The sequence below is a fragment of the Dermochelys coriacea genome, chromosome 21, assembly GCF_009764565.3.
Source record: "Dermochelys coriacea isolate rDerCor1 chromosome 21, rDerCor1.pri.v4, whole genome shotgun sequence".
Lineage (NCBI taxonomy): Eukaryota > Metazoa > Chordata > Testudines > Dermochelyidae > Dermochelys > Dermochelys coriacea.
Window position 1 is genome coordinate 9024599 of NC_050088.1, and position 21476 is coordinate 9046074.

Below are 21476 nucleotides of genomic sequence, written 5' to 3' on the forward strand. Positions count from 1 at the left end.
CATTCGAATTGGAATCTGGCCAGAAGACCAAAGCAAGAAAATCTCAGCTCTCATGGAAAGTACCCTGGGATCAAACAAGTTCAACAAAACAGCCCATGGGCCAGGATCGAAAGAAGCACCCCAGGGATTGCTCCTCATCTCGCCCATGCACAAAAGATTTAGGGGCAGAGCAGAGATTTGTCTGGCTATTTAAGGAAATTAATTGTGACTGGATCCCCTCCCACCATGGCTCCTAGAAAACAAATATCTGCTGTGTGAAACAGCCGGAGGGACCAGAAAACAGGGAAGAACAAAACCCCCTGCAGAGTGAAATCTATTGAAGTTGCTCATTAAAGCTGGGGGAGAGGGTTGCATGTTTGGGAGGGAAGATCTGAAGCCACGGCAAGAAGATGCTACTGTTACAGGACAGACATGAACTGGCGTTTAAGCCTGTACAGGATATGTGCGCAGAGCAGGAAGATGCTGTGGCTGCACAGATAGCAAACAGGGGGAAAGGCATTAACGTGAGTGTGGACCCTCCTCCTGATCCTACAGAGAATTTCATTTTCATCCAGTATTCTGAACGGGCTGAGAGCTCCCTGCTGGACTTCTTTCTGCCTTCTCAAGTTGCGAGTCTGGATTAGTTTTTTTTCTTTTCCATCGTATACTCCTTGGGACACGGACTTTGGAGTGCAGGTGTGCCCAGCACCTGACACAATGGGACCCTGATGGGAGCTTCGAGGTGCTACCACTACAGAAAGTCTAACCAACAGTAATAGTCCGATGAGAGCAGAAATGCCCCCACAGCCTCCTCTGGGAGTTGCACATAACAGAAACTTTCCAGTGAGGTTCACAGATGCTCATTTTCAGTATGGAGCTGTGGCCTGCAGAGACATCTCCCAGCATACACTGCTCTGCTTCAATCCAAGCAGCCAGCAGAAGATCAATGTCAGGCATTACACGCTGGGCCTGTAGCTTCCATGGGTGGCATCCCCTCATTAAAGACGGGAGCTGTTGCAGTCTATGACTCAGCTCCTCAACTGGTGTAAATTTGTCATTGCTCCATTGGAGTCATTCAAATCCAGCTGTTTCACATGAGTTGAGGAATTCCATTAATGCAATCAGTAAGTTGCCAGTGCAACCCCATTGGCTGGACAGTCTCTGGACACACCTGCTATATGTGGACTTTTCAGGAACTTCTGAGTCTTATAGGTTTGCTGGTTACTCAGGCCATTATGATCTGAGATACCATGAGAAGGGACTGGGATTCAAACTGGGGCCGTGTAGCTCCAAACTTTGTGTCCCTTCATCGGGGATCAGAAGTCAGGCATCCCGGGTTCTTGCTCAGGTCACTTGTTCAGCAAGTTGAAGGTAAAACTTCCCTAACTCAACCTGTGCTGGACTGAAACATGCCTGTGACCCATGAACAGCCTGGATAGCCACAAGAGACCTGAGCAGCAGAGACGGGAACCAAGCTGCAAAGTTCAAATGTCCAACACCCCAAAAATCAGGGCCACTCGGATCCAGGATTTTTACAGAAATGGGGGCCATCTGCAAGTTCTGGGTCCAGATTTTGGACCTGAGGTTTTGATTTGGGCTCAGCTATGCCAAAGAGGCACAGAACGTCATCAGGTTTGATCAGTGCCTCCCTCTACATGAGGGGACTTATTCCATGGTCAAAAGGTCATAACACATCACTCCCCAGAATCGGAATCGACCTGTAGAATATCCATCTCAGATGCAGCCCTTGTCTCTTCCATGTCTCGCTTGCTCTCCTCCTCCTGACTTTTTCCGGGAAGATGTCTCTATGCTTCCAGACTAGACATCATTTCAGATCAAATTCCATAAACTCTCCCTACCGTGAGTGGCTGAAGTCCATGGGTGCTATGGATGCTCAGCACCTCTGAAGTTCTCACTTGCTCCCACTAGAGTCCTAGCATCCTGAATTTACACCCCTCCTCCACACACCCTCAAATATATTGACCGAGAAGATCACACAGCAGCATTATTGCTCTGTTGGCCTGGAAAAATTTGGACCTGCCTGGTCCTCTAGTCCAGTGCTACTCAAAGTGGTGGTCCGCAGAGTGGTGCCGGTCCGCGAGCCATCGGCTGCCGGTCTGCATACACACTGGAAAAAAAATTGCCAGTCTCCCCACATCCGATAGTTTGAGAAGCGCTGCTCTAGTCCATCCCATATAGGTCAGTGTCGTTTGTTTCCTATAGAATGTTCTACAGGGCTTTGTGCAGTCTGGTTTGAAATGACCCAAGCTATGAGGCTCCCAGAAGAAAAACTGCACACCTTAATAACTGCGGTTTATTGAGATGCCAAGGATTGTGTATAATGGGCCAGATCCTCCGCTCCCTAGCTACACCCTTTTACACTAGCTGAAGTTCTGGCCCAAAATCCAAGCACAGTTGCACCACGGATGCATAGAGAGGGGTGTGTACAGATTGCCGGGATGCCTTCAGAGCTGCGGGCTAAGCACATTGCTGGCAACCGAATATCCCTTTTAAAATGCAAGGGTCAGTAGTTCACATGACAAACTGAGAAAGCGATTGAGTTCATGATCAGCTGGAGGACTGGAGAGATGCTCTGACCCACATGGCAGTATATGAAAGCACAACACACAGACTGCAGGAGAGAGATGATTATTTGATAACATCTGGAAGTCATTTATGAAGTATATTCGCTGCCATAGTGATGTGCAGAACTAGCGTAGCAGCTAGACTGGTTTTGTAAGAGGGCCCACTGCGTTCACTTAGGCACGCCATAAAATTAAGGATTGGACTTAGGCACCGAAATACCTGAAAGAGCGTAGGGCCAAGTCTCTTTTGAAAATGGGTCTTAGATGCTTTTGAAAATGTTGCCATTAGTCTCATTGTGTGAGGCCTCACTGTCAAAAAAATTAACAACAAATGGAAGTTATATGGATGCATCCCAACCAGCTGAAGGAGATGTATTGCACTATTGAAACCACTAGTCTCTCCTTTCCACGGGGAATTTTTAACAGGGAGGGTAATTAACCATTGGAACAATTTACCAAGTGTCGTGGGGGATTCTCCAGCACTGGCCATTTTAAAATCAAGACTGGAGATTTTTTCTAAAAGATCTGCTCTAGGAATTATTCTTGGGCAGTTCTCTAGCTTGGGCTATGCAGGAGCTCAGACTAGATGATCACAAATGGTCCCTTCTGGCCTTGGAATCTATGCATCCATGCCCTAAGGTGAAACATTTTTCAATCCCACTCGGTGAAGAGAAGAAACAAACAGCAACATGAATAAATGCGGTGCCTGGCAACTGAAAGCCAGATATTCTCAGAACAAAAACTGCAGCATCAAGATAACATCAAGCACCACCTGGGGTGAAGAGCTAAAAATGACACTAAAGGCACTTAAACAGGGAGAAGAGAGGATGCCACAGCACATCTATGACTCACCAGGACCATGCAGAACTCTGGGGTAGAACTCTGGTCTTCCTGCCGCACAAGGAAAGCACAGCCTCTACTAATAAATAATAGTAATTAATAATGACACTGACCTTCTTTGTAAAGCACTTTGAGATCTGCTGTGGCAAAGTGCTAGATAAGAGCTAGATATTAATTATTGTTATTATTATCACGATCATTTAAGCCCATGGAGAATCTCCATTAACAGCCTGGGGCCTCTGACACACAGTTGAGCAGTTCTTATTCCACCCAGTAGGGGGCAGTGATGCCCCCCTCTCTCTCTCTCTCAAATAGACACACACACAAAGGCTAGTTCACTGCAGTATCAAAAAGCAGACCCGCAAGTCAAATGAAAACATTTTTAAAAGAACCTCCCAACCAAGCTGGCTCCAGGTATAAATATCACAGTAGGCCAAATTCTGCCCTTAGTTATACCCATACAAGCCCATTTAAGTCAGTGTGGTTGCACGGGTGTAATTGAGAGCAGGAGTTGGCTTGCTGCCTTGAATAAGCAAGATACAGCTCCAGCTAATGACTGTACCTATCCAAACCTCAAAGGCAGCTGAATATACACTCCTCAGGCTCCTTCCACTCTGCATTTACTCTCCAGTTCATTTTGAGGGGCTCTTTATAAAGCAGGGTGGAGTCAGCAGTGCGGTTCAGTGAGGCACTTGAAATCTCTCTCACTCAAACAGTCCCACTGCCAGTGAATATTCTGAGATACGCTGCAATCAGCATGAAGCAATTCACAACCATCAATCAATTCACAAGGGGAGGAACACATTCTCCCCGTAATGCTCAAGGGTGCATTCACAAAAAAGTTAACAGTGCATACAGAGCTTGCGCTCCAGGGGCTAAAAAGGGGGAGAGGGCCCAGAAAATTCTCCCCGGCACACGGGCATTCTCAGCGGCCTCTTACCTCACCTCCCCTTCCTGAAACTGACGCAGGGGATATGCTGGGGGGGTTGCGGGGCAGTGGCCAAAGTACGCTGTACACCAGCCATCTCCAAGCTGGATTGTTAGGAACTGGTGGAGTTTAGAGCAACCCCCAGTTTCCTCTAAACTCCACCAGGCCATTTCTGGGACTGAACTGACCAGAGAATCAGGCAGCTGTAACTGGTGCTTCCACCCCTGCTGCTCTGAGGGGACCCAAGAGCAGTAGAGAATCCGACTCTTACTCCAAAAACAACTTACTTCAGCTGCTCTGTGGTGAACGATTAAACAAAGAGGCAGCAACTTCTACTAAAGCAGCGGATAGGAAGGGAGGAAACCAGGATACTCTTCCACTGCCTCTCTCTCTGACGTTGGGCAGGTCTTCAAGGGCTGATTTTCAGAGGTCAAAGAGAGCTCAGTACCTCTAAAAACCAAACTCTTGATCTCTCTGTGCGTCAGCTGCTGCATCTATAAAACAGGGCTATTAATCCTTCCTTCCTTCCTTACCTTTGTAAACTTCTTCATACCAATAAACATCTGTGTTTCAATCAGAGGTGTTGCAGCTGAGTGGTGGGTAAAACAAATCCTGTTGTATGGCTCCGTTTTACGCTAACTCACACCATTGTAAAATTAACATCAGCGGAACTGCTCCAGGGTAACTAGGCTGTGACCCCAGCCCAATGGGCTGGCCATGACGCACAGGACCGGGTCTGTTATAAAACTACATATTAAATTTTTCTGCAGCACTGAAACTCACCCATCACCAGACCGTATGTTTGCACTGGGATCGTGTATGCATCTGGGTAGTGTTTAAAATCAGGACAGGGGGGACTTGTAAATAATCCAGCTTCTCCAAAAAAAAAAAAATGCTGATGACAAATTTTACCTGAAGAGATAAGAGCAATCAGTTATTTGGGGGAGGGGGGGGAGGGAAACAAAAAGCAGCCTTTGTAAGGAGAATGTGTTAGATCAGCTAGAAGCAAACAATTACTCTCCTGTATCAGTCCCTGGTTCCACACACACACCCCCCGCCCCGCCATTGTGCCTTTAAGAGAAAACAGATTTTTCAAAAGAGCACCATTCCCAGCCAGGCACCTAACAAACAGCCAGATTTTCAAAAGTGCTCAGCACCCAATGCACAGCCAGTGTCAGTCTGGGCTCCTCTGAAAATCCAGCCTCATTTAGGCTGAATGGGAGCAGAGTTCTTTTGGGAAAATCTGCCCTGACTGTGGGTGCGGAACATTTGAAAATCTGGCCCAGGAACACTTCCCAATGAAAGGCGTGTAACCTTTTAGACCTTATATATTTTTATTGAATTTAACTTAAGAAGAAATCTGGCTCAGTGGTTAGGGTGCTAGCTTGGGACTAGGAAGGCTGGGGTCCAGTTCTCTACTTAGCCAGAGATTCCCTGTGTGACCTTGAGCAAGTCACTCTGCCTCTCTGTACCTCAGTTTCCCCATCTGTAAAACCGAGATAATAGCCCTGCCCTACCTCATGGGGGGAGGGTTGGAAGGATAAATACAGTAAGGTGCTCAGTGCTATGGTAATGGGGCTCAGTTCAGCATGATAGATAGCTGTCATCTCTTCTGCAAGTGTGGTTATAAATGGGTGTGACAATTTGTATGAGGCAATGTGAGTTAGGGAGCATGCAGCTGGGGATGGGGGTGTGTGCGTGTGTGACAGCAGGGTGCTGGGTGTCCATGCGTGAGGACTCAGGATAGCATGCATGAGTGTGGCAATGCACAAGACCAAGTGAGAGAAAGCGTGCGGGACTGCATGCCTGTGTGGGAGAACGTGCGAGAACATGCAGCATGGCTGGTGAGACCAGGTAGGAGTGCGAATGCCAGGGATGATGAGCAGGCAGGAAGCATGGTGTGGTAGAAAAGGCAACCCCAGGCTCAATTCCCAGTTCTGCCATTGACCTGCTGTGTGACCTTGTGCCAATCTGGTTCCCCTCCCACCTCTGGTCTCTCTTGTCTAGACTGTAAGCTCGTCAAGGTTGAAGCCATCGCTTCCTCTGTGTGCGTGTGCGTGTGTGTGTGTGTGTGTGTGTACATACAGTGCCTAGCACAGTGAGGCCCTGATCTCAGTGGGGCCTCTCTGTTTTTCTCTAATAGAAATAATAACCCTGTGATGGTCACGTTCACGTGACGCTGCCCGTGTGGAAATGTGTGCAGGTGTGAGAATCCACATGAGGCTGGGCGCATATGTGCAAGAATGCATGTGGGGCTATACACAGATGGGCATGCGTGTGCGCTGCAAATGGATGTGTGAGAAACATGCCAACTTTCCCTATCCCTCCTGCTTTAAAACAGAGTCTTTGCCATATTTTCACTCTATAACTCAAACACGCTTAAGCCCATTCAGTGCATTTCAATGTGGGTTAAAGATATGTGCCTAATTCTCCTCCAGAAATATTCCTGTTAATGGCTTTCAAATGGGGGGGGGAATGCCTTGGCTGCTGGCCCTGTCTCGATCATATAGCAAACTCCCCAGCTCTGAGAGATTTAAACTAATACCAGCTCCTCTCCGATTTCAGCTGCGTTTTTAAAGAAAACAACTCCCCTCGACTGCAGCAGGAAATCACTGTTTGGATTTATGAGGTACCTTTTCCTGACCATCCTCTCTGAAAAAGCCTTTGCTAGATTGACATGACTGCTCCATTCCTGACTCCTGCTGGGAGAATCTGGACAACGGGAGCTTGGAGAATAAGGTGTAGTCCAGTGGTTCTCAACCAGGGGCACACGTACCGCTGGGGATACGCAGAGGTCTTCCAGCGGGTACATCAACTCATCTGGATATTTGCCTAGTTTTACAACAGACTACATAAAAAGCACTAGCGAAGTCAGTACAAACTAACATTTCAGACAATGAGTTATTTATACTGCTCTATATACTATACACTGAAATGTAAGTACAATATTTATATTCCAGTTGATTTATTTTATAATTTATATGGTAAAAATGAGAATGTCAGCAATTTCTCAGTAATATTGTGCTGTGACCCTTTTTGTATTTTTATGTCTGATTTTGTAAGCAATTAGTTTTGAAGTGAGGTGAAACTTGGGGGTATACAAGACAAATCAGACTCCTGAAAGTTGTCTGGAAAGATTGAGAGCCACTAGTCTAGTAGTCTACTCTAGAAAAGGTTTGCCAGTATAGCTATACTAGTATCAGCAAAGTAGGGTAAGCCATTTCCTAGGGCAGATGCAGTATCTACCGTCAAAAATGTGTTTTTGCTGGTATTTCTTGTATCAGTTCCCTGAACGAAAGAAGCACTGAAATTTGCTGGTATAACTGGGCATTTGCTACTGTTTTTGCCAGTATAAAAATTTCATTAAAAAAAAATTACACTCTTACATCACATTGCCACACTGGTAAAAGTTTCTAGAGTAGACCTGGCCTCAGCACCATTACTTGTTCTGTGTTTATATAGCACCTAACACAATGGAGTCCTGGTCCATGACTGGGCTAATAGGTGTTCCTGCAATACACATAATGAATAATAATAATATTCGACTCCCTACAGCTATTCTTGCTGGGGTAGGCAAGACATGGGGAGCTGTAAGCCTGCTTCCAGACAACTTACCATTGTCATCCCCTCCCGCATGCAGGGGATAGGCTGGGTTGCAGGAATAGCCTGTGAGTTTCACCCAGAATAGTCCACTTAGGCCATTCCCTACAGTGACTCCTGCTGGCAGATGGTGGAACAGGCCTAGACCACACACACAGCCACTACACAAAACCTAGGCCAAGCGTCAACTCATTTGGTAGCAATTGCTTCTCCCAATTGTTTTACTAACCTCTCCAATGCTGGAAAAAAATCATCTGAACTCCTGCTCCAAGGGCAACCAAAAGCACAGATCTCATTCCAACAACAACCTCTCTTTAGTGAGAGACAATACACAGGACAAAATCTTGGGAGTGAGATGTCAGTGATACATCTGTATACGTGAAATGCATTTGCACTGATGTAGCTGAGATCAGGATCAGGATCTGGATCTTTTGAGAAGGGCGCCTAAGCATCCAATCCAGATCAGAAAGCCGAGCCAGGAGGGATGACACCAGCACTGTGTTGATATATTGTCTCATCAGGCCTGGCACGTCTGTATGAATGCTGGGCCTGCATGTTCACTCGTAGGCCTACAGTCAGCCTTCAGTCAAGGCTTAGTTACTGGGGGTGGGAAGAAGAATGGTGCTAAATGAAGTCAACATCCAGGGGATGGTTACAGCTCTCTTGGAGGCGTGAGCAGACCTCACCTGGCTTTTCAGCGATGAGTTCCTACAAAGTGGGGAACCCCTGCTAGTACGACACTCTACCGAGGCCAACTTATGTATCAGCAAACTGCCACTGAGCAAGGCTGAAAAAGAAAGACTTGCCCAGATCCCATTAAGCTGGTAGGCACCTCCTTAGAGCAATCAATGCCACAGATGATCTCCTCAGCTGGTGTGGCTCGGTCGACTTCAATGGAACTACGCTGATTTCCACCAGTTGTGGATCTGGGCCTAGTTTTTTCAAAGCAGTTAGATTGCCATCTTTGTCTGTCTTATGCCATTATTGAATGGAGTCTTTTTTTGGTTGGTTTGTTACATTTCAGAACCACGATCAAATAATTTGGAGACAAAAGGTGGAACAAAGTTTCTATAATTCTCATTAAGGACACTTTGAAGAGGAATCTGGAGCTGTATAAACCAGCAATGGACAGACTGGGATGGGGGGGACACAAGCTTAGGTCAGAAGGGGATCTATAGAGAACAGAAGGAGATTTAAGGGGCTAGCCTATGTCTACTGTAGTGAATGGGAAATTCTCTCCATTGGCGTCACTGGATCAATCACCAGAGAGCAATGTACAAGTAGAATGGGCTTGCTGGTGGTGGAAGACTAACTGAGGACTTTAGGTAGTACTGCTTTTCTTTGTCTGCCCTGATCTCTCCGGGCTCTTCCAAGGCTCAAGCAAACACCTGTGGGGATTGTGCTGATCTCTGGCAATGCTGGAGCAAATCTGAGTTCTCCTGTGTGACACGGCACCTTGGGACCCAGTGCTCAAAACTTCTGGGCTGGTAGATCTTTATCAGATCCCAGTCAGAAGCTCAGATCTGTGAGGAGCACGGTATAAAAAACTGCACAGAATAGAATGTTCTGAGCTGCCTTCCTTGTGGTCTTTGGTCCCTTTACTCGTCATACACAGTGGAGGGTTAACTCAAACCATGATGTATTTTCCTTCTCCAACTTAGTAGCAATGCAGAACCTGGAGATATATGGTCTATGCTCAGGCCCTGGTGTACACAGGCTGGCTGAAGAAGTCAGGTGGATTGTAGTTTGGCACAGAAATCAGCTGGAGTTTGCCAGTTCTATGCGCTTCAAATGTAGTAGAGTTCAGACAGCTGCTGACCCCACGAGATCATTTTCTCAGTATTTTTTAGAGGCCAACACAACACCAAGCTGACTGAGACCCCACCCCCATGCGAAACAATGGTGAGCCAAAGGGCTGCTGCATATGGAGCGTGATCGAGAATCTAAGCAGTCTCGGGGAGGATTGTTACATAAAACAACGAGCATCATAAGGCAGCTTAATTCAGCTACATCAGCAGGTGAGAGGCCGTTCCAGCTCGGATCAACTTTCAAATAACTCCGCCAGCAGGATATTAAGTGGCAGGATACTCTGCCAATCAAACACGAAAGAGAAGCATGACGTCATAAGAACCAGCCGCCATCGGCCAATGAGCGATCCTGAAGGCAGGGACGCTCACCTAGCAATGACCGAGAGAGGATGAACGTTTTCAAGGGTGTTGCATACACTGCAAGGCTCTCACCACTACTCACACACAGCCGCCTCTAGGCACACTGGTAACTGAATGCTTTAGCCCCCTTGTGGCAGGGAGCTTCACTCACTGCTAGGCTGGCGCCTCCTCCTGGTCGCTCCAGGGATTAGCTCGTGAGGTCAACGCCTCTTCCCGTGGTCGCACGCCATCACTCCGTCTCTGTCTGGTCTGCAGCCCTACTCTCGCTCCAGGAACCGCAGCGTCCTCTTTGTGACTCGGCCCTCTGGCCGGATCGCTCAGCATCCCCCCTTCAGGGGCACAGGCCTTCTAAGTGTGTGGCACTCCCACAGAGACTCAGGAAGTCTTCCAGTGCACTGCCCCACTGGTGCCGCTTTCCCAGTGGTGGGTCGGGAAACCCAGGCCTGCCCTCTATTCCAGGTTCCAGCCCAGGGACCCTACAACATGCAGCCAAGGTCTGTTCAATCCCCAACCTTGCTGCTTACTCCCTGGGCTACTTCCTACCCCAGCACTCCTCGGGTTTGCCAGCCTCTCTCTTCCCTTCTCCCAGGGAGTGACCATGGGCTACTTGTCTCTATAGCCCCCAAACACACCTCCCTTCTCCCAGGGAGTGACTGCAGACACCTCCCTGCAGCCCCCTGCCTGCTCTCAGCTCTCTGGCTTTATAGAAGTCCCATCTGTTCCCGCACAGGTGAGCTTCCCCTAATTAGGGCTTTCCTCTCAGCCTTCAGCCTAATAGGTTCATTGGCTCCTCTGGCCTCCATTAACCCCTTCAGGGCACATGTGTAAGGGGGACACCCCGCTAATGATCGGAGGTCAGATTTTTAACCGGCAGTGCTCTTTGTTCATCATGGTGCTGAGTGGCGTAAGGCAGAGTGCTCCCTAGAGGTACCAAATTGACAGGCCTAAAGAGAACCAATGCACATCTGTGGTCCAGTAAATGTCACACAGAAGATGCTGCAGAAGAGGGTGGCATTTCTACCCTTACTCACAGTGGTAGCCCTGCTTTAGAGTGTGATCCAAACTTTATTTGGCACTCTATTCTCTTTGCAGGGTTGTTTTGTTTTTTTTAAAAAAAAAATCTGATGAAACAAGCTATTGTCTGCAGTCGGGGACCTCGGAGAGTGAGAAGGTGAAGCTGCCGAGACCACAGTCATCAAGCTGTTTGTTTTCTGGGGGGGGAAAGACACAGCGAACCGGCTGACAGACCTGAAATGTTAATTTCTTCCAGCTGTTGTCAATCTGGCAGGCTCTCAAAGGAAGTTTAATAGACTACAGGCTTCTCTGCTTGCCCCCATCCTTCCACTGGCTCTGCCTAGCAGAGGCAGCCTCCCGGAACCTAGATGATTAAACAAACGTCCTTGCCTTCCAATAATTTGTTTTCTCTTTGGCTTGAAAGATTTTTGTGCAATGTGTGTATTTCCCCATCCCCTGGCCCTTTAAAATTGCCATTAATTAAAGGGGAGGAGGACAATTAGGCAGGGTCAGGACTGCAAATAAGGAGCAAGTGGGACCCAACTAAGGCCAGCACTTGTAAGCGAGAAGAAAGGCAATGGGTTCATGAACCATCTCTGAGACTGAGCCACTTCAGTATGTGGCCAGACAGGAAACAGGATCAAAAAGGTCTTTGTAGTTGAAAAAGAAAAATCCTTTCACTTGCATTTGAGTGGTTTTGATTCAAGACGTAAGTAGGGCATGCTGTTGAAAGCAAGGAACTTCTCGGCTTGATCAGACATGGGACCTCTCTAGTCCCGTATCCTATCTCTGACCAGCGTCTGTGTCCAAGGAAGTGATAGGATAACATAGCCTAGTGGGGTAAAAACAATGAGGGATCCTTGTGGCACCTTAAAAATTAACAAATTTATTTGGGCATAAGCTTTCATGGGCTATAACCCACTTCATTAGATGCATGGAGTGAAAATACAGTAGGCAGGTATAAATATACAGCACATGAAAAGATGGAGTAGTTTCTTTCCAGCCAGTTAGAGGTTGGCTGATGCCCTGGAGGAGATGGGCTTGTTATTACAGCAGGTCAAAAAAATCTTCATCTAAAACAGTTTGTTATTGGAAAGTTTCCTTCTGACTAAAGTGAATTTTTTGTGAAATTGTATTGATTGTTTAAGGAGAAAAAATGAAAAAAAAATAATCAGTTTAAAAATGTCAAAATGGGACATATAGACATTTCCAGAATGAAGAGTTTTGATTTTTTTAAATTTTAGACTGACTTTTCATTTCAAAACCTATTTTATATTAGAAAAATAAACATTAAAAGGGGTTGAAATCAAAATGAACCATTCCACATTTATCAAAATGGAAACATTTTGGTTGACCCAACATAAATCTTTTCATGCTTTGCCAAAAATGTCAAAGTGTTGGGTTTTCATCCTGATTTGAGATTTAAAAAAAAAAAAAATTGGAAATCTCTTTTTCCCCCCCCCCCCACAGGATGCAAAATTCATTTTCTGACCCGCTCTCTATATTACACCCCTTCCAAAACTCCTGGTTATTTTTGAATCTTTTCTAGTACAACACAGTGAGACAAGGTGGGTGAAGTAATATCTTTTATTGGACCAACTTCTGTTGGTGAGAGAGAGAAGCTTTCAAGTTACACAGAGTTCTTCTTCTGGTCTGTGAAAGGAAAGCTTCTCTCTCTCACCAACAGAAGTTGGTCCAATAAAAGATATTACCTCATCCACCATCTCTCTCAAATAGCCTGGATATTTTTGTAGGGTACAGTTTTCAAAAGTGTCAAAGGGACTTAGAACCCGTAGGCCCATTGTCAAAAGTAGCGTAGGCTTCTAAGTCACTCAAGACATTTTTGACACATGACTTACGCACTCAGGAGTCCAAGTCAAGTCAATGGGATTTAGAATCCTAAGTGCCTAAGTCATCTTTAAAAATGCGACATCATCTCAGCACTTCTGGAAATGTTGCCTCTCATCCAGCTGAATGTCTAAGATCACAAAATATACATGCAGTGCTGCTAAACACACATCTAGGCTGGGGGCAGCTTCATGTCGTTCTGAGCCCTTCACAGCAAGCTAAAGAGCAGCGTCAAGAAAGCAAGATGAGACTAAAGCTAGCGTTGCTCATGCTGGATTTTAATACTAGCCTGTGCAAAGGATGCCACGGTGTGCCGACAGCATGGAACAGTACTACACTGCCTGAAGAAGAGTGGACAGGACACACTGTCCTTCCTCTCTGAGTTCTTTGGTGTTGATATAGATTCCCCAGTCTAGGAACAGGGGGACTGATTCCCAATTATTCCAGTCCTGTGCTTGAGGGGGTGGCAGGAGTGGAGAGATCTGGGGTGGATGTAGGGATAGTGGGGAAAAGGCCCCTTTGTACTCACTGTATTCTGGGGCCACATCTTAGTTACAGCAGCCCTGAGGCTGCTCTAACTCACACTCTGCATCCCAAGGCCCCTGGGAAGCAGAGACTCACCATAGTGTAGTATGCTGCAGCCATGCCCCCTTGCCAGGGGTTGGAAGCAGGGCTGCTGGAGGGCCCTTAGTCCATCTCTCCACCTGCCAAGGAGTCTCCTGTCACAGTGGGGATTTGCAAGGGGTCATATTTATCCCAGACCCCTGACCATTACGAAAGATCAGGCCTAGAGCTAATTTTCATGGCTGGCCTCTCTCTCGCTCTCTGTCTAAGATGGGGCCATAGATCCCCCACCCCCTGGACTCTGTCACTGTTCAGAACTGGCCAAACTGTAGGGTTCAATCCCCACCCAGTATGGTTATTTTGCAGAGAAAGGGTGTCTCCTACAAATCATGTCTCAGAATGCTTTACAAAGCAGGCATGTCTACGTTGCTCTCAAGAGGCATGATCACACAGGTGAATTAGCTTTGCTCTAGATAGCTCCAATAACAATAGCAGCGAAGCCCGGTCACCATGGGCTAGCCCCTGTGTGCGTACCCCACATCCTGCGTGGGCAGGGCTAGCCCATGCCACCACCTGGTGTGGCTTCACTGCTGTAGTCATTTGAGCTAGCTTAGATCAAGCAAGATAAGAGCTATCTGCAGTCACACCTCCTGATTGCAGTGTAGCATAAGTGTTCAGTAATAACCTGCTGGGGAGGAGGAAGAAGAGATGGGGAGCGAGACGGAGAGCTAATGAGGCCGAATGACGCACAGAGACTGTTACAGATGGTAGGGACTGCAGAGGGGAAGTTCTTGTGCACAAACAGCAATGGCAGGACAGCGTAATAATATTGTCCAGGCCACACAAATGAGGTACCCGCCACTCCCTTCCAGACATCCCATGCCCTTGGCCCTAACCTCCATCTGGCCGGACCACCTCTCCGTTTGGGTCTTCAGCCCAACTCAGCCATTCCTACAGCGGAGGACGTTGCGAAAAGCAACATCTAGGCAAAGTGAGATCCAGGCAGGCTCGAGTGAACAGTGCCTTAATGCCTTCCTATGAGCTTGGGAGTGCAGTTCCCTCGCGGTCGATCAGCAATTAGACAACAAACTTTCATTATTCATATGCCCTGTGTCTCGCTCCTAACAAATCGCCAGCAGTGAGCCTGGCACAAATTAAATATAATCAGTCAAAGAGGGTCCCTCCAGCTGAGACAGCCAGGCTAAGGAATTCTTTGGGAGCCCACCGTCCCTTTTGCTTTCCATACATTAATAGGCTTGGCTCGAGTTCCAGAAGATACATTCAGATCCAGGCCAGCCCAGTCCACAGGGAGCAGAACACCCCACCTGAGCCAGTGAACCCTTGGCTCGGGATGACTTATGGCCCAGGCTGGCCCATCTCACTGCGACCTGGAGAGAACCACTGCTATCTGCAAGGCACCTCACAAAGGTGATTTCATCCAGGTTCTCTCTACAGCCGGACACTGATCCTATATCTACTGCCCGCCCTGGGAGTCTTTCCATTCACCGCAGCCAGCTTCAGAGCGGGCCTTGAGTTTGGGAATTGAACGCATGCTGGTTTTAAATGAGAGCTGAGTCCTAAATGGAACCACTGGAGAGTGACTAATTCATCCTTGTGTCCCCCTGCCGTGGGGTAGGGAAGTAGTAATTGTCCCCAGGCTATAGATTAGCCGCCCCTGTGCACAAGACCTTGCTCCTTACGTATCAACGTGCAACAAGAGAGCAAAACAGATGCACAGAATGAGTGGTGGGATGGGGTAACGATGCAAACGGGCTAGCAGGAAAGCAGAGGACCCAGCCACCTCACTCGCTGTACCAATGCCAACCTTAACTCTGCCCCAGAACTGGCAGGGCATTTAGCCTCCATGTGTATACACTCCTAGCTGGGAGCAATTCTCAGCCGATACCCTACATGCCCTTTGGAAACCGTCCAAGAAGTATCACAGCTCACTGCTCCCAGTGTCAGAGGCTGCATGCGTGCACTGGCCAGCTGGAGCCTATGGCGAATAGGAGAATAACAAACCCCTTGCATATCCATCGTGGCCGATGCAGGAAGCCCTGGCAGTCTGTGACCTGCCAGGCCTGCAGCCACAGAGCTAGTTTTGGCATCCGGACAGCTTCTTGACTTGGAGAGGCTTCCGAGGGAACTGTAAAAACCAAGTGTCGGCAGGAGATTAATTAATTGAAACCGAACACATCTGTTGTTAATTAATTCCCAAGCAGCAGGGTTAACTCCTTCCTCTCCTGCTCCAGCTAGTCTCAAAGCCTTGTGCCCTTTTCCAAGCACAAAGGGGAGATTTCTGCCCCCACATTGTTTTAGGGAAAAGCAAAATGCGGGGTGGGGGTGGGGGCAGCTGAGCTGAAAGTAGGGAGCTGACCAGGGAGTCATGGGGGTGGAGGAGATTCGTCTCTTCCCACCCCAAAGCTAGTTTGGAATGTAGCAGGGGACACACGGGGGATGTGAGCGAGTCTTGTGGTGAGAGTGGAGCTTGACCTACACATGGGAGATGGTTCAGAACATCTGGAATGGTCCTGATGGGACCTCGAAAGTGGTCTGAGCTGAGCATCAATCACCGCATGGGAAGTCTAGCTCTGCTGTCCAACCATCCCATCCTCCCCTGCTCACCCTTCGGTGAGGCCCTCCTGGTTCCCCACTGGCGAGCAGAATGCACCTGGCATTTCCTTGCCCTTGCTTTGCTCCCCCGCTCATATGCTGATGTTAGCCTCTACTCAATAGCCAGCGTGGAGCTCTTGCTCCTGGCAAGCCTCCTGGCTGCTGCTCAACGCACCTGGCTACAATTTACTTCTCAAACCCCAAAAGAGTCTTTCCACTCCCCAGCCCCAGATTATTGCTGGAGGAAGATCATTTACACTCCGTGCTCTCTGCAAACAGACCCACTGACCCCCTCCAGCGCCCCTAGAAGGTGGCCAGAACTTCCAGAGAGCTTCTGCTCTCATCCAAGTGCTTAAAGAAGTGTCCAGATCTGTAGTGGAGTCCAGCACACAGAGTGGAGCTCTTCTGAAAAACTAGCCCCAATTTTGGGTGCTGAGCCCTTGAAAATCTGGCCCCACAGCTCCCAGACTTCCGCCACAACCAGCGGGTCGCAGGAAAGAGAACTCGAGGGCCAAGGCTTTGGCCGAGGGCTCCTCCCTGCAGAACCATTTGGAAGACGCACAGGTCTGGTGTCAAAGTCAATGTTTCTCACCTTCTGCTTCCTTGGCTGGAAAGCCAGCTCCCGGGGGACTCCAGGACAGGCGGCGCTTGGGAAACAGTAAATCCCATATGAATCCCAGGAGCGCTTATCCCCATGTCCGCTCTGTTCAGACCCTGTGGCTTCCCTCCTGGATTCTATTCCACGGGCCAGTGCAGGGTTCCTCAGCTGCCAAAGGAGAAATCACAGGGTTGGAGCTAAGACTGGCAGGGAGGAACAGAGGTGTGTGATGAGTGTCAGCTGCAGCCCCCTGGAGACAACAGGCTATAGCTTTGCTGTGCAGGAAAGGAGCCCGCCAGATCTGCAATTGCAGTAGACCCAATTTTTAAGCCTTGCCTTCCCAGAAGGACCTGGCAAGCTGTGGTGTGCGACCGGCCGACAGTTGCTCTCAAAATCCTGTTAGATTTCAGGGATAGTCCATCAGTGCTGAAGCAGGCAAGCGAGGTGAGAGTTACACCAGAAACCAGCTGGTGAGCTGATGCCAGAAACAAGAATGAGGCCCCTATAGCTTTCTGTTTAATATTCATGAGCCAAATTTCCTCTGTGAGCTCTGGAGATTCAAGCCCCATCCCAAGCTGCTGGGTTATTAGGGAAAGGAATGGGGATAGGCTTGCTGAAAGACCGGGAAGGATAACCAGCTTAATTAGTGGGAGCGGCAATTCTGTATCCAAACTTGCTCTGAGAAAGGATGAGAAATTAGGGAGATGGTGAGAAGAGAAAGGAAACGAGGGATTGGGAATAGAGTCTGGTAGTTAGAGCAAGGGAAACGGGGAGACTGAATTTCTGACTCCACCACTGTTTCACTGGGTGACTTCGGCCAAGTTACTTGGTGTGACTTTGGCCCACTGCTCTGTGCCTCAGTTTTCCCATCTGTAAAACAGTCGCATTACTCTCTTTCATCGAGAGATTTGACATTTTCTCATGAAAAGTGCTAGGTGAGTGCAACTTGTTACTCAAAAGGAGGAGGAGGAGGAGAAAGGGAAGCAGGTGAAAATGAGCCCAGAAAGGAGCAAGAAAACCCAAGATGGGAGCTAGAAAGAGAAGAGCAAAGAGAGTATAACGCAGATCAAGCGGGAGAGAGTTGGGATAAGAGGGAGAAATCATGCCGAGCTTGCAATGGCACACAAAAGCTGGGGAGAGGCATGTCCTCTCAGGTTTTATACCCTGGCTCTCTAAAAAGAACACCTCCTGACTCAGAAATGCTGCCCTGTGGTGTTAATTCAGCATTGTTCTGTGCTTTGTATCATCATTTAAAGCTATAGGTTTTAAATGCCACCAAAGGAGAGCAGCAGCATTTAACACCCACTTCGCACACGTGTAAATGATGACACCAGTTGCACTGCAGTAGTGAACCTGTATGTATTCACAAGCAGATCTGCTGACTGCTCTTTACTCCTGTGAACTCCACAGAGCCGGCTCGGCTTTGGGTGGGCGTGAGCCGGAGTCTAGCATGGTTCGTGCACTGTCAGCAGTTCTGATTGCTGGATCGGAGCAAGAAGGAAAGAGGCCAGCCTGCCTCTGTGCAGGGCTGGCTGGTAGGAAACAAACATTTTTCTTTGCAAGCCAAGTAGATTTGATCTGGAGTCACAGAGACACAATAAATCTGGAGCCTTCTGATTAGAGCCGGGAGAAAATCTTTGACACAAAACTTTTTTCAGCAAAAAAGGCAGCTATTGCAACACTGCAACGTGTCACAAATTTGTGTCAGTTTCATGGAATTATTCGTTTGGACACCAAAACAAAACAACAAGAACAATAATCAGAAAAAAACCCATCAAAACGTTCAACGTTTTCAGAATGAAACATTTGGGTTATTTTGGTTTCAAAACATCCTTTAACGTTATTAAAGAAACACCCAAGAACATTAAAAAAATGGGCAAAATTGAAAGGAAACCTTTTGTCAAACCGAAACACTGCCTTAGCCCTGAAACGATTTTTTTCTTCCACTTTTCCAAATTGCCAATGAACCAAAAAATGTGTTGTTTGCCCAGCTGTGCTCCTGAGAGCATTTTTACAGTGTCACTTTTCAGCATTTAGCCTCACTTTCACTTAGGCCCAGCTCCAGTGAGCAGTGATTTTTATTTGCATTTTCTAGTGCAGCCGTCACTATAGCGTATGTCGGCGTTAATATCACATACATTTAGAAATACATCATTCCCCACCACACAGAGAACCCAAACTCCCCTTCCTTACTCACGAATTTTAAGCCACTTATTTAAGGGGCTGATAAATCAAGGTGGCTGTATATGTGTTTGCCAGAAGATCCCATTTGCTCATGAACACAGTAACATCAGAGGTATTTAAGGGGACAGGATTTCAAGGGCTCATCACCCATAATTGGTGATGTACTTGCCACAGAGCGCAGCACCCAGCGTGTTGAGCTCTTCTGAAAATCTGGCCTCTTTCTCGTTAACATGCGTGTCAGGGTGTGTGGCTGGCGTGCATGCTGTTTTTACGAAATCAGGCTCAGGGTTTTTAACCCTGCACACAGGAGAGGCAGTATTGACACAAGGGTGGCCAGGCTAAGCTTCCATCTGAGAACGGACAACTACACCACCTCGGGGCTGGCCAGCGCGTAAATGCCTCTCTCTGCATACAGCAGCAAGCGATGCAGATGTGCAGAGCTCGGGAGAGGCACAGGAGGGTGGGAATGAGTGTGGGGGGCGGCGGGAGAGCGTGGTATGTGCTCATTCCCACCCTCCTCTCGTCCGTCCATCAGACAAAAGCATGCACTGTGCTTCTGACAGCAGACCCCGGTTCAGCTGGAGAAATCTGTTCCCCATTAGCGTCTCTGGCAGAGTTCGTTACCACAGCTGGCACGCTGGCCGGCCGAGGGGAGAGTGCGGGAGCTGCCAGCAGTCACTAATTAGCACCACAAGTGAGGCCGGGGATTGGGGGGCTGGGGAAAGGCCTTGTCCCGGCCCCCCTTGCCAAGGATGCAGTTTCAGAGCTTAGGGCCTGATCCAGGGCCCAGTGGACAGGCTCTTGTTTACGTATATGGACTTTGGAGGAGGCCCTCCAGGAGTAGGGTGACCAGACAGCAACTGTGAAAAGATGGGATTGAGGGTGGAGGGGGTAATAGGCACCTATATAAGAAAAAGTCCCCTTTTAAAATGGGACATCTTGTCTCCGTATCCAGTAGCAAGAACTGCCTTCGGCTCTTCGATTCCATCCCCACCTCTCCCCATCTAAGTTCTACCCTGGTCCTCTACTGTGGGGCTGAGGAGGGCTCTCCAGCCCAGCCACAGACTGTACCCAGCTTCTGTCTGCTACGCTGGAGATGGGATTGGATCGGGGTGCCAGGACGAGCCTGGGGGTCAGCTCAGAAGGCTTGCAGAGCTGTTCTGCCCAGCCTCAGGGGCTGTGCCTGCTGCAAAGCCCACCAAAATCAAGTAGCGTCTTTCCATTGGCTTCAGTGGGATTTGGATCAGGCCCTTGGTGCACTTGTAGCCTTTCACTTTGCGAGGCTCGGGCTTAGTGCTGCATTCAGTCAGCACTAAAAATAAGTTGGTTCACTGAAACTTTATCCCCAGAGAGCAAGCAGCCCAGAGCGCAAAACCAACGTGTCACTCTGGCCAACTGACCCATTTGGCCCGGTTTCCCCCACCCCCGAGATGAGTTTGAAACCAGGCCACCCTTAGGCTTTGACTTCGCTATATGCAGAGATCTCCAAGGAATATCCAAGCAGGGAGTGGTGTGGGGGATTCAGTAGGGAGAACTCTCCCCTCTGAATGATCCAATGTCCCTTCCAAGGTACTAGGGGTTGCTGGAGGGACTGTCTTCCAGCATGCTCATGATCTTTATCCCCTGGCCCCTTTCTCAAGAATTCAGGGTCTTAACCCCAGTGTCTTGGTCAGTGTTGCCAACTATTGCAATTTCACGGCAAGTCTTGCAATATTTGCTGTTTTCCTTAAAGCCCCAGATCCTGGAGGCCTGTGATTTTGTGAGAAACTCAGCTTGCATTTTTTAAAAGAAACGTTCTAGCCTTTGTGATGGCAGAGAAAAGCTAGAAAACAGGCTCGAACCCCAGAAGGCAAACAAATCAAATTCAAAATGCATCATTGAAAACTCACGATTTTTAAGCTAATCTCATGATTTTGGGGGCCTGACTCATGCTTTTTGAATGCTCAGGGTTGGCAACCATGTTATCTCCTGCCTCCCCAAGTTCCCTTGCAACTGTTTTAATTGCAGCCGCTGTTCGTGGCTTCCCCTCATTCAGAAAACACTGCGTGCACCATCATCGCACAGACCAGCTGTTGCGTTGCAGCCCCCAGAGGTGGGTGAAGTGGCACAGGTACAGAGCCTGGAAATAGAGGCTTATTCCCTGACTTCCGTAAAACCAGTTCACCTTTCTGTGTGGCCGTTTCCAAACCCTAACAAAGGCAGATCCAGTGGAACAACCCATGGAAGTGTCTAGATAGAACCATGGGGAGGAATCCCAGGAGATATCTAAGCAGGCATCCATCCCAGTACCCTGTCTCAAAGTGGGGGACAAAATACCAGCAGTTCTGTGCCCTGGGGGCTCTCCCTTAACACCCCTACCATGATACCCAGAGGAATAAATCCCAGCGGGCTTCTCTGTCCAGCCTCCCTCATGTCCCTGAAGAGAGAAGAAGGAGGATACACTCCAGACTGCTACTGTGGCCCCACTCAATCCCTGACCCCGTCCTAAGCAGGGACAGAACCACTGCTCAATGGCACTGAGGATGGTGGGGGGCAAAGTTGTCCTGGGGGACGTT

The 21476-nt window shown here is 48.3% G+C and overlaps 1 long non-coding RNA gene across 2 annotated transcripts in view; it reads left to right on the forward strand.

Annotated features, from left to right (window-relative positions):
• LOC122457131 overlaps positions 1-7198 on the forward strand; it is a 37564-nt gene extending 30366 nt beyond the window's left edge. For both annotated transcript variants that reach the window (XR_006276486.1, XR_006276485.1), the window contains one exon: positions 6898-7198. This is a non-coding gene — a long non-coding RNA (uncharacterized LOC122457131). The remainder of the gene's footprint in view (positions 1-6897) is intronic.
• The last annotated feature ends 14278 nt before the right edge of the window (positions 7199-21476 follow it).